At 35.7% G+C, this 12,816-nt stretch overlaps 1 non-coding gene across 1 annotated transcript; it reads right to left on the bottom strand.

Annotated features, from left to right (window-relative positions):
• Positions 1-12,450: 12,450 nt before the first annotated feature.
• On the bottom strand, positions 12,451-12,557 carry LOC125147354 (U6 spliceosomal RNA). The gene has a single exon (XR_007145166.1). It is a non-coding gene; the product is annotated as a U6 spliceosomal RNA (small nuclear RNA).
• Between the last annotated feature and the right edge of the window lie 259 nt (positions 12,558-12,816).

Genomic DNA, 12,816 nt, shown 5'->3' with positions numbered 1-12,816 from the left:
AGTTTGGCACCACTCCAGGGACTATCCAAAATGATGAAATGGAAGAATTCCCCTCAAAAAAAGTCCAGAAAATAACGACAGCTAACAAACGGATCAAAAACGATTTAAACAATGTAACAGAAAGTGAATTTAGAATAATAGTCATAAAATTAATTGCTGGGCTTGAAAACAGTATAAAGGACAGCAGGGAATCTATTGCTACAGAGATCAAGGGACTAAGGAACAGCCAGGAGGAGCTAAAAAATGCTATTAATGAGCTGCAAAATAAAATGTAGACGACCACAGCTTGGATTGAAGATGCAGAGGAGAGAATGGGTGAACTAGAAGGTAAAATTATGGAAAAAGAAGAAGCTGAGAAAAAGAGAGATAAAAAAAAAACCCAGGACTATGAGGGGAAAATTAGAGAACTAAGTGATGCACTAAAGAGAAATAATATACACATAACTGGTATTCCAGAGGAGGAAGAGAGAGGGAAAGGCGCTGAAGATGTACTTGAACAAATCATAGCTGAGAACTTCCCTGATCTGGGGAAGGAAAAAGGAATTGAAATCCAAGAGGCACAAAGAACTCCCTTCACACATAACTTGAATCAATCTTCTGCACAACATATCATAGTGAAACTGGCAAAAGACAAGGATAAAGAGGAAATTCTGAAAGCAGCTAGGGATAAACGTGCTCTAACATACAAAGAGAGACCAATAAGACTCGTGACTGATATCCCTTTTGAAACTTGGCAGGCCAGAAAGGAATGGCAGGAAATCTTCAATGTGATGAACAGTAAATATATGCAGCCAAGAATCCTCTATCCAGCAAATCTGTCATTTAGAAGAGGAGAGATAAAGGTCTTCCCAAACAAACAAAAACTGAAGGAATTCATCACCACTAAACCAGCCCCACAAGAGATCCTAAGGGGGATCCTGTGAGACAAAGTACCAGAGACATCACTACAAGCATGAAACCTACAGACATCACAATGACTAGAAAGCCCATATCTTTCCATAATAACACTGAATGTAAATGGACTATATGCACCAACCAAAAGACATAGGGTATCTGAATTGATAAAAAAAAAAAAACAAGACCCATCTATTTGCTGTCTACAAGAGACTAATTTTAGACCTGAGGACACTTTCATATTGACAGTGAGGGGATGGAGAACTATTTATCATGCTACTGGAAGTCAAAACAAGCTGGAGTTGCCATACTTATGTCAGACAAATTAGACTTTAAATTAAAGGCTTTAACAAGAGATGAAGATGGGAATTATATAATAATTACAGGGTCTATCCATCAGGAAGAACTAACAATTATAAATGTCTATGCACCGAATACAGGAGACCACAAATATATAAACCAAACCATCACAACATAACCAACCATATTGATAAGAATGTGGTAATTGCAGGGGACTTTAATACCCCACTTACAACAATGTATTGATCATCTAGACACATGATCAACAAATAAAACAAGGGCCCTGAATGATACACTGGATCAGATGGACTTGACAGATATATTTAGAACTCTGCATCCAAAAGCAACAGAATATACTTTCTTCTCGAGTGCACATGGAACATTCTCCAAGATAGATCACATACTGGGTCACAACACAGCCCTTCATAAGTATACAAGAATTGAGATCATACATGCATACTTTCAGACCACAATGCTATGAAGCTTGAAATCAACGAAAGGAAAAAGTCTGGAAAACCTCCAAAAGCGTGGGGGTTAAAGAACACCCTACTAAAGAATGAATGTGTCAAACAGGCAATAGAGAGGAGATTAAAAAATGTATAGAAACAAACGAAAATGAAAATACAACAATCCAAACACTTTGGGATGCAGCTAAGGCAGTTCTGAGAGGAAAATACATTGCAATCCAGGCGTATCTCAAGAAAGAAGAAAAACCCCAAATACAAAATGTAACAGCACACCTAATGAAATAGAGGCAGAGCAGCAAAGACACCCCAAACCCAGCAGAGGAGAAATAAAAAAGATCAGAGCAGAAATAAACAATTTAGAAGCTAAAAAAACTGTAGAGCATATCAATGAAACCGAGAGTTGGTTTTTTGAAAAAATAAACAAAATTGATCAACTTCTAGCCAGGCTTCTCAAAAAAAAAAAAAAAAAAAGGGAGATGACCCAAATAGATAAAATCAAGAATGAAAATGGAAATATTACAATCAATCCCTCAGAAACACAAGCAATTACAGGGAATACTATGAAAAATTATATGCCAACAAACTGGACAACCTGGAAGAAATAAAAAATTCCTAAGCACCCATACACTTCCAAAACTCAAACAGGAAGAAAGAGAAAACTTGAATAGACCCATAACCAGTGAAGAAATTGAATCAGTTATCAAAAATCTCCCAACAAATAGAGTCCAGGAGCAGATGGCTTCCCAGGGGAGTTCTAAAGCAGAGATAATACCTATCCTTCTCAAGCTTCCAAAAAATATAAAGGGAAGGAAAACTTCCAGACTCGTTTCATGAAGCCAGCATTAATTTTGTTCCTGAACCAGAAGAGAAGTAAAAAAGGAGAAGTACAGGACAATATCCCTGATGAATATGGATGCAAAAATTCTCAATAATATACTAACAAATCGAATTCAACAGCATATAAAAAGAATTATTCACCATGATCAAGTGGGATTCATTCCTGGGCTACAGGGCTGGTTCAACAGTAACAAATCAATCAACGTGATATATCACATCAATAAAAAAAAAAAGATAAGAACCATATGATCCTGTTAATTGATGCAGAAAAAGCATTTGACAAAATTCAGCATCCTTTCTTAATAAATCCCTCGAGAAAGTCAGGATAGAAGGAACACTTAAAACATCATAAGAGCCATTTATGAAAAGCCCACACCTAATATCATCATCGATGGGGAAACACTGAGACTTTCTCCCTGAGATCAGGAACACGACAGATGCCCACTCTCACCGCTGTTGTTTAACATAGTGTTGGAAGTGCTAGCATCAGCAATCAGACAACAAAAGGAAATCAAACCATCAAAATTGGCAAAGATGAAGTCAAGCTTTCACTTTTTGCAGATGACATGATCTTATACATGGAAAATCCAACAGACTCCACCAAAAGTCTGCTAGAACTGATACATGAATTCAGCAAATTTGCAGGATACAAAATCAATGTACAGAAATCAGTTGCATTCTTATACACTAATAATGAAGCAACAGAAGCAAATAAAGAAACTGATCCCATTCATAATTGCACCAAGAAGCATAAAATACCTAGGAATCAATCTAACCAAAGATGTAAAAGATCTGTATGCTGAAAACTATAGAAAGTTTATGAAGGTAATTGAAAAACATATAAAGAAATGGAAAGACATTCCCTACTCATGGATTGGAAGAATAAATATTGTCAAAATGTCAATATTACCCAAAGCTATCTACACATTCAATGCAATCCCAATCAAAATTGCACCAGCATTCTTCTCGAAACTAGAACAAGCAATCCTAAAATTCATGTGGAACCACAAAAGGCCCCGAATAGCCAAAGTAATTTTGAAGAAGACCAAAGCAGGAGGCATCACAATCCCAGACTTTAGCCTCTACTACAAAGCTGTCATCACCAAGACAGCATGGTATTGGCACAAAAACAGACACACAGACCAATGGAATAGAATAGAAACCCCAGAACTAGACCCACAAAAGTATGGCCAACTAATCTTTGACAAAGCAGGAAAGAATATCCAATGGAAAAAAGACAGCCTCTTTAACAAATGGTGCTGGGAGAACTGGACAGCAACATGCAGAAGGATGAAACTAGATCACTTTCTTACACCATTCACAAAAATAAACTCAAAATACATAAAGGACCTGAATGTGAGACAGGAAACCGTCAAAATCCTAGAGGAGAAAGCAGGAAAAGACCTCTCTGACCCCAGCCATAGCAATTTCTTACTTGACACATCCCCAAAGGCAAGGGAATTAAAAGCAAAAATGAATTACTGGGACCTCATGAAGACAAAAAGCTTCTGCACAGCAAAGGAAACAATCAACAAAACTAAAAGGCAACCAATGGAATAGGAAAAGATATTTGCAAATGACATATCGGACAAAGGGCTAGTATCCAAAATCTATAAAGAGCTCACCAAACTCCACACCCAAAAAACAAATAACCCAGTGAAGAAATGGGCAGAAAACATAAATAGATACTTCTCTAAAGAAGATATCCGGATGGCCAATAGGCACATTAAAGATGCTCAACATCGCTCCTCATCAGGGAAATACAAGTCAAAACCACACTCAGATATCACTTCACACCAGTCGTATGGCCAAAGTGAACAAATCAGGAGACTATAGATGCTGGAGAGGATGTGTAGAAATGGGAACCCTCTTGCCCTGTTGGTGGGAAGGCATACTGGTGCAGCCACTCTGCAAAACAGTGTGGAGTTTCCTCCAAAAATTAAAAATAGACCTACCCTATGACCCAGCAGTAGCACTGCTAGGAATTTACCCAAGGGATACAGGAGTATTGATGCATAGGGGCACTTGTATCCCAATGTTTATAGCAGCACTCTCAACAATAGCCAAATTGTGGAAACAGCCTAAATGTCCATCAACTAATGAATGGATAAAGAAATCTGGTTTATATACACAATGGAGTACTACATGGCAATGAGAAAGAATGGAATATGGCCCTTTGTAGCAACGTGGATGGAACTGGAGAGTGTGATGTTAAGTGAAATAAGTCATACAGGGAAAGACAGGTACCGTATGTTTTCACTCTTATGTGGACCCTGAAAATCTTAACAGAAACCCATGGGGGAGGGGAAGGAAAAAAAAAAAAAGAGGTTAGAGTGGGAGAGCCAAATCGTAAGAGACTCTTAAAAACTGAGAACAAACTGAGGGGTGATGGGGGTGGGAGGGAGGAGAGGGTAGGTGATGGGCATTGAAGAGGGCATCTTTTGGGATGAGCAGTGGGTGTTGTATGGAAACCAATCTGACAATAAATTTCATATATTAAAATAAATAAATAAATAAATAAATAAATAAATAGAAAAAAGAAAAAAGTCAATAAAACATTATGTACAAAACAACTTGGAAAAATTTTAAACATTGAATATGAAAAAGAAATTTTAATTATTAGGCAAATATGAAACAATTTTGAAAGCAATATTGTTATCTGACAAGATACAAGGAAGACAAAAAGTGGTACAAAAGAATATTACATGCTGGCAAAAGGAACAATAGAGCAAGATGATATAGCCCTTATTAACATCACTGCACCTAAGAATGGTGCTTGAAAATATGTCAAGCAGCACCTGACATAAGTAAATTAAGATATATATATATATATATATATATATATATATATATACACACACACACACACACACACACACACACACACATATACATACACATATAAATGAATAATAGTGATTGGAGATTTAGCACACCCATTTCTGCAAGTGATAGATGGAAGAGACAAAAAATAAACATCAGGATTTGAACAGTATTATAAGTATGCGGGTGCTAACACACACACACAGGCACATGCACAGAGAAAAAACACACACACAGGCACACACACATAGACAAACACACACACACACACACACACACACACACACACACACACAAAGAGAAAGAAATCTATACCTAACATAAAGAGTACACCTACCATATGAGCACTGACTAATGTATAGAATTATTCAATCTCTATAATGTATACCTGAAGCTAATAAAACACTGTGTGTTAACTATAATGGAATTAAAATGCAAAACTTAATTTAAAAAAAAAGAGAAATCTATACCTAACAAAGTAAGATGCTCATGGAACATTTAAAAAATAGACCATATATTAAGAAAAAAAAAGAAATCACCAATAAAAGCCAAAGTATTAATATTATGTAGACTATATACACCAACCATAATGCGATAAAATTGAAAAATAAAAACAAAGTAGAGCTTAAAATTTATATATTTGAAAAAACTAAATAGAATATTTCTTAAAAAATAAAAAGGAAACCGTATAGGAAATTCAATATGTTGATGTTAATGATTATGGGTTTGTTTGGGGTTTTTTTGATGTTTACTTAAATTTGTTTATTTGTAATATCTAAAAAGGCAGGGAGTAACAAGTAAAATGATACACATTCTGATGCTCATGTTAATGATTATAAAAGCAATGTATTAAAATTGGGGGAAAAGAACTAAAAAGTAAGATGTCTTACCTCACAAAGAGCCAATTTTCACCCTTTTGGGGTGATATCACCCATGTTGAGAATGCACATCCTAAATAATCTACCAATTTATAGGAATTGAAGCACACAGAGGGTCATATTAAATAACACCACAGGGATATAATCAGCAAAAGCCAGAGAGTGCTTATAAATATATACGTAAATGGAAGGATAAAACAAGAACATTTTTTAAATTTTTATTTATTTTTGAGAGACAGAGAGACAGAGTGAGACCAGGGGAGGAGCACAGAGAGAGGGAGACACAGAATCTGAAGCAGGCTCCAGGCTCTGTGTGGTCAGCACAGAGCCCAACATGGGGCTTGAACCCATGAACTGGAGGATCGTGAACCAAGCCAAAGTCAGACATTTAACTGACTGAGCCACCCAGTCAATTTGTAGAATTGACTCTTTGCAACTATTAATTTTCATAATTAAAAGCAAAGTTAAATTTAAAGATGAATGCCCACAATTTGAAAGCAAGAATGAACAAATTAACCTACAAGGCAACTTAAACCATAGGGACTACTCAATTTCTTCAACAAGCATTCGCAAGAAAAAAATCAAAGAGAAATGTTTAGACAATAGTAACTTAAAAGATAGCTCACAAATTGTGGTGTAGGGAACATTTTTTCAATACTGATTCAGAAAAATCAACTATACCAAAAACTTCCTCATCCAAGTGCATAAATCTAATATTAAGATATTTAGTTTTGATGCCACAGAAATAAAAGGGATAAGAGATTACTGTGAATAATCATATGTCAATAAATTTGATAACTTAGAAGAAATAGACAAATTCCTAGACACATACAAGCTACAAAGACTGAACCATGAAGAAACAAAAAATCCAAACATGTAAAAAAGAATTAACAACAACCTTTCCCAAAAGCTTCCAAAAATTAAAGAGCAAAATATATTCCCAAACTCATTTTATGATATTAGCATTACCATATTAGCAAAGGCATAAAAAGGCTAGAAGAAAAGAAAACTCCTCATCAATATCCTTGATGAGCAGAGATGCAAAAATCCTCAACAAAATAGTAGCAAACCAAATTCAAGAGCACATAAAAAAAAACAATATAGCAGGACCAAGTAGGGTTTTATTCTTAGGAATGCAAGGAATATGGAAACCATTCTATTTGATTTGCCACTTAGAGTGGCAGATGAAAATCACATGATCATCTCAATAGAAAAATTATTTGACGGGATAGAAGGAACATACTTTAAGATCATCAAAGCCATTTATGAAAAGCCCACAGCTAACATCATCCTCAACGGGGAAAAACTGAGAGCTTTTTCCCTGAGGTCAGGAACACGACAAGGATGCCCACTCTCACTGCTGCTGTTTAACATAGTGCTGGAAGTTCTAGCATCAGCAATCAGACAACAAAAGGAAATCAAAGGCATCAAAATTGGCAAAGATGAAGTCAAGCTTTCGCTTTTTGCAGATGACATGATATTATACATGGAAAATCCGATAGACTCCACCAAAAGTCTGCTAGAACTGATACAGGAATTCAGCAAAGTTGCAGGATACAAAATCAATGTACAGAAATCAGTTGCATTCTTATACACTAACAATGAAGCAACAGAAAGACAAATAAAGAAACTGATCCCATTCACAATTGCACCAAGAAGCATAAAATACCTAGGAATAAATCTAACCAAAGATGTAAAGGATCTGTATGCTGAAAACTATAGAAAGCTTATGAAGGAAATTGAAGAAGATTTACAGAAATGGAAAGACATTCCCTGCTCATGGATTGGAAAAATAAATATTGTCAAAATGTCAATACTACCCAAAGCTATCTACACATTCAATGCAATCCCAATCAAAATTGCACCAGCATTCTTCTCGAAACTAGAACAAGCAATTCTAAAATTTGTATGGAACCACAAAAGGCCCCGAATAGCCAAAGGAACTTTGAAGAAGAAGACCAAAGCAGGAGGCATCACAATCCCAGACTTTAGCCTCTACTACAAAGCTGTCATCATCAAGACAGCATGGTATTGGCACCAAAACAGACACATAGACCAATGGAATAGAATAGAAACCCCAGAACTAGACCCACAAACGTATGGCCAACTCATCTTTGACAAAGCAGGAAAGAACATCCAATGGAAAAAAGACAGCCTCTTTAACAAATGGTGCTGGGAGAACTGGACAGCAACATGCAGAAGGTTGAAACTAGACCACTTTCTCACACCATTCACAAAAATAAACTCAAAATGGATAAAGGACCTAAATGTGAGACAGGAAACCATCAAAACCTTAGAGGAGAAAGCAGGAAAAGACCTCTCTGACCTCAGCCGTAGCAATCTCTTACTCGACACATCCCCAAAGGCAAGGGAATTAAAAGCAAAAGTGAATTACTGGGACCTTATGAAGATAAAAAGCTTCTGCACAGCAAAGGAAACAACCAACAAAACTAAAAGGCAACCAACGGAATGGGAAAAGATATTCGCAAATGACATATCGGACAAAGGGCTAGTATCCAAAATCTATAAAGAGCTCACCAAACTCCACACCCAAAAAACAAATAACCCAGTGAAGAAATGGGCAGAAAACATGAATAGACACTTCTCTAAAGAAGACATCCGGATGGCCAACAGGCACATGAAAAGATGTTCAGCGTCGCTCCTTATCAGGGAAATACAAATCAAAACCACACTCAGGTATCACCTCACGCCAGTCAGAGTGGCCAAAATGAACAAATCAGGAGACTATAGATGCTGGAGAGGATGTGGAGAAACGGGAACCCTCTTGCACTGTTGGTGGGAATGCAAATTGGTGCAGCCGCTCTGGAAAGCAGTGTGGAGGTTCCTCAGAAAATTAAAAATAGACCTACCCTATGACCCAGCAATAGCACTGCTAGGAATTTATCCAAGGGATACAGGAGCACTGATGCATAGGGCCACTTGTACCCCAATGTTCATAGCAGCACTCTCAACAATAGCCAAATTATGGAAAGAGCCTAAATGTCCATCAACTGATGAATGGATAAAGAAATTGTGGTTTATATACACAATGGAATATTACGTGGCAATGAGAAAAAATGAAATATGGCCTTTTGTAGCAACGTGGATGGAACTGGAGAGTGTGATGCTAAGTGAAATAAGCCATACAGAGAAAGACAGATACCATATGGTTTCACTCTTATGTGGATCCTGAGAAACTTAACGGGAACCCATGGGGGAGGGGAAGGAAAAAAAAAAAAAAGAGGTTAGAATGGGAGAGAGCCAAAGCATAAGAGACTGTTAAAAACTGAGAACAAACTGAGGGTTGATGGGGGGTGGGAGGGAGGAGAGGGTGGGTGATGGGTATTGAGGAGGGCACCTTTTGGGATGAGCACTGGGTGTTGTATGGAAACCAATTTGTCAATAAATTTCAGAAAATAAATAAATAAATAAATAAAGATTTAAAAAAATTAAAAAAAAGAAAAATTATTTGACAAAATTAAACATCTTTGAAGATAAAAACTCTCAATAAACTTGGAATGAAAGGAAATTGCATCAACATAAGGAAGAGTATATATGAAAACCTACAATAAACATGATAATACTCAATGGTAAAAAATGGAAAGCTTTTCCCCCTTGGATCAGGAACAAAACAAGGACGTCCACTCTCACCATTCCTATTCATCATAGTATTGGAAGTCCTAGTCACAGAAATTGAGCAAGAAAATGAAATAAAATCAAACAATAGGAAAGTAAAAAGTAAAACTACCTTTGTTTACAAATGACATGATCTTATATGTAGAAAACCCTAAAGATTACACCAAAGGACTATTAGAACTAATAAATAAATTCCATAAAATTGCAAGATACAAATCTACATGAAAACAACCAGTTATGTTTTTTGTTATTTTTTTATCATGTCTTTATTTTTGAGAGACAGAGAGTGGGCAGGGGAGGGGGCAGAGAGAGAGGAGACACAGAATCCAAAGCAGGCTCCAGGCTCTGAGCCGTCAGCACAGGACCCAACACTGGCCTGAACCCATGAACTGTGAGATCGTGACCTGAGCTGAAGTCAGATGCTCAACCGACTGAGCCACCCAGGCTCCCCATAACCAGTTTTTTATACTCTAATAATATATTATCCAAAAAAAAAGAAATTAAGAAAACAATCTGATGGGTCATTCATCAAAACAACAAAATACTTAGAAATACTAACTTAAGAGGTCAAAGACTTGCATATTGAAAAATTACAAGACAATGATGAAATAAATTAAAGACACAAATAAATGGAAAGATATCTAATATTCATAGACTAGAAGACTTTATATTGTTAAAATGTCCAAACTACCCAGATTCTAGATCTGATGCAATACCTATTAAAATTTCAATATTTTTATCTGAAATACAAAAAGCATCCTAAAATTCATATGGAACCCCAAAGGACCTCAAACAGCCAAAACAACCTTGAGAAAGAACAAAGCTGGAGACATCACATTTCCCGATTTCACAATATATTACAAAGCTATGGTACTAAAAAAAATATGGTACTGTTATAAAGACAAACACATAGACAAAGTGAACACACTAGAGAACCTAGAAATAAACCCATCATATTTAGACAACTAATATTCAAACAGGGGTGCCAACAATACACAATGAAGAAAGGGTGATGTCTTCAAGAAATGGTGTTGTGGGGTGCCTGGGTGGCTCAGTTGGTTAAGTGTCCGACTTTGGCCCAGGTCATGATCTCACAGTTTGTGAGTTCGAGCCCTGCACTGGGCTCTGCACTGACAGTTCAGAGCCTGAAGCCTGCTTCAGACTCTGTGTCTCCCTCCCTCTCTGCTCTTCTCCTGCTCATGCTCTGTCTCTCTCTCTCTCTCTCCTTCAAAAATAACTAAAAACATTTAAAAATTTAAAAAAAGAAATGGTGTTATGAAAACTGGATATCCACATGCAAAAAAATGAAATGGGATTCTTATCTTGTATCATACACAAAATCAAATCAAAATTGATTAAAGACTTTGATGTAACACCTGAAACTGTAAAACTCCTAAAAAAAAAAAATAGGAAAAAATCACATGACTTTGGTCTTGGCAATGATTTCATGGATATAACAACAGAAGCATAGGCAACAAAAGAAAAATGAACAAGTAACTCTACATGAAACTAAAAAGCTTCTGCACAGCCAAGGCAACAATCAACATAAGGAAAAGGCAACCCATGGGATGCAAGAAAATATTTGCAAACTATATATTTGATAAAGGTTAATTTCTAAAATATATAGGGAACTCCTACAACTCACTAGGAAAAAAATAACAATTAAAATAGGCAAAGCACTTTTGAATAAACATTTCTAAAAAAGACATACAAATGGCTTAGGATGGATCTTCTGCTATACCAACAGATAGAAGATAAAATGCTCAATATCACTAACCATCAGGGATATACAAATCAAAACAACAAGGCGATGTTATTTATAAGCATATTAATTGGGTAGATTTCATGCGAAGTATCTTTTCTGAAGTGAAATAATACAATACAATACAATACAATACAATACAATACAAAAGATATCACTCAGTTTTTAACATTTTAGGTAGGATAATGGCATTGTGGTTATATTTCAAAAAAGAATCCATATATTTGGATTTTACAGTGTGGATATTTATAGGTTAAATTCTATGATGTATGGGTTTGCTGCAAAATGATCTGGAGGGAGAGAGAGGTAGACAAGGTAAAGGGGAGATGAGATGGACCAAACTGTACCTGCTAAAGCTGCGTGCAGGCATATGGAACATCACTGTTGCATCCTCTCTACTTAAATAAATGAATACACACACACACACACACATATATTTTATATACTATTTTATATTCCATATTTTATAGTATATGATATATTTCATGTATTTTATTATATAAAATAATATAAAATTACGTACAATATATATTGCTATATAAAATATTAAACATATAAATATAAAATAATAATATATATAAAAACATGTATGAAAGTTGCAAGATAAAAGTTTTTTTAATGACTAGTATTCATCTCAAAAATTGGGACTTAGAACAACCAATCATAAACCCCTTTCCTCCAAAAAGAAGAAAAAAGAAGGAAGGCAATAATAAAGTTAAGAGCAGAAGATCAGCAAAACTAAATTCTAGTTCTTTGAAAAGATTAATATAATAAGCAAGAAATACCTACAGTAAGATTAAGCAAGAGAAAAAGGGAGAAGGATATGGTTAAATCAAATTTTTTTTGTTATTTTTTTTTAATGGAACGCTTCATGAATTTGCATGTCATCCTTGCACAGGGGCCATGCTAATCTTCTCTGTATCCTTCCAATTTTAGTATATGTGCTGCCGAGGTGAGCACAAATCAAATTTAATTTAAAAAGGAAAATAAAAAAGATATCAGTTATTTAAAAATGATTTAAAAAGTTACTCTAAACAGCTTACACTAATAAATTTGAAAACAGACAAAATGAAAAAAGTTCTAGAAATGTACAAAACACAAACATTGATGCAAGAAAGAGAATGGGAAGGGCCCCTGGGTGGCTCTGTCAATTGAGCATCTGACTCTTGATTTCAGTTCAAGGTCATGATCAAACAGTTTGTGAATTCGAGCTTCACAT

The sequence above is a fragment of the Prionailurus viverrinus genome, chromosome D1 (assembly GCF_022837055.1).
Source record: "Prionailurus viverrinus isolate Anna chromosome D1, UM_Priviv_1.0, whole genome shotgun sequence".
Lineage (NCBI taxonomy): Eukaryota > Metazoa > Chordata > Mammalia > Carnivora > Felidae > Prionailurus > Prionailurus viverrinus.
The sequence above is the reverse complement of the archived record's forward strand: the minus strand, read 5'-3'. Positions and strand labels throughout refer to the sequence as shown.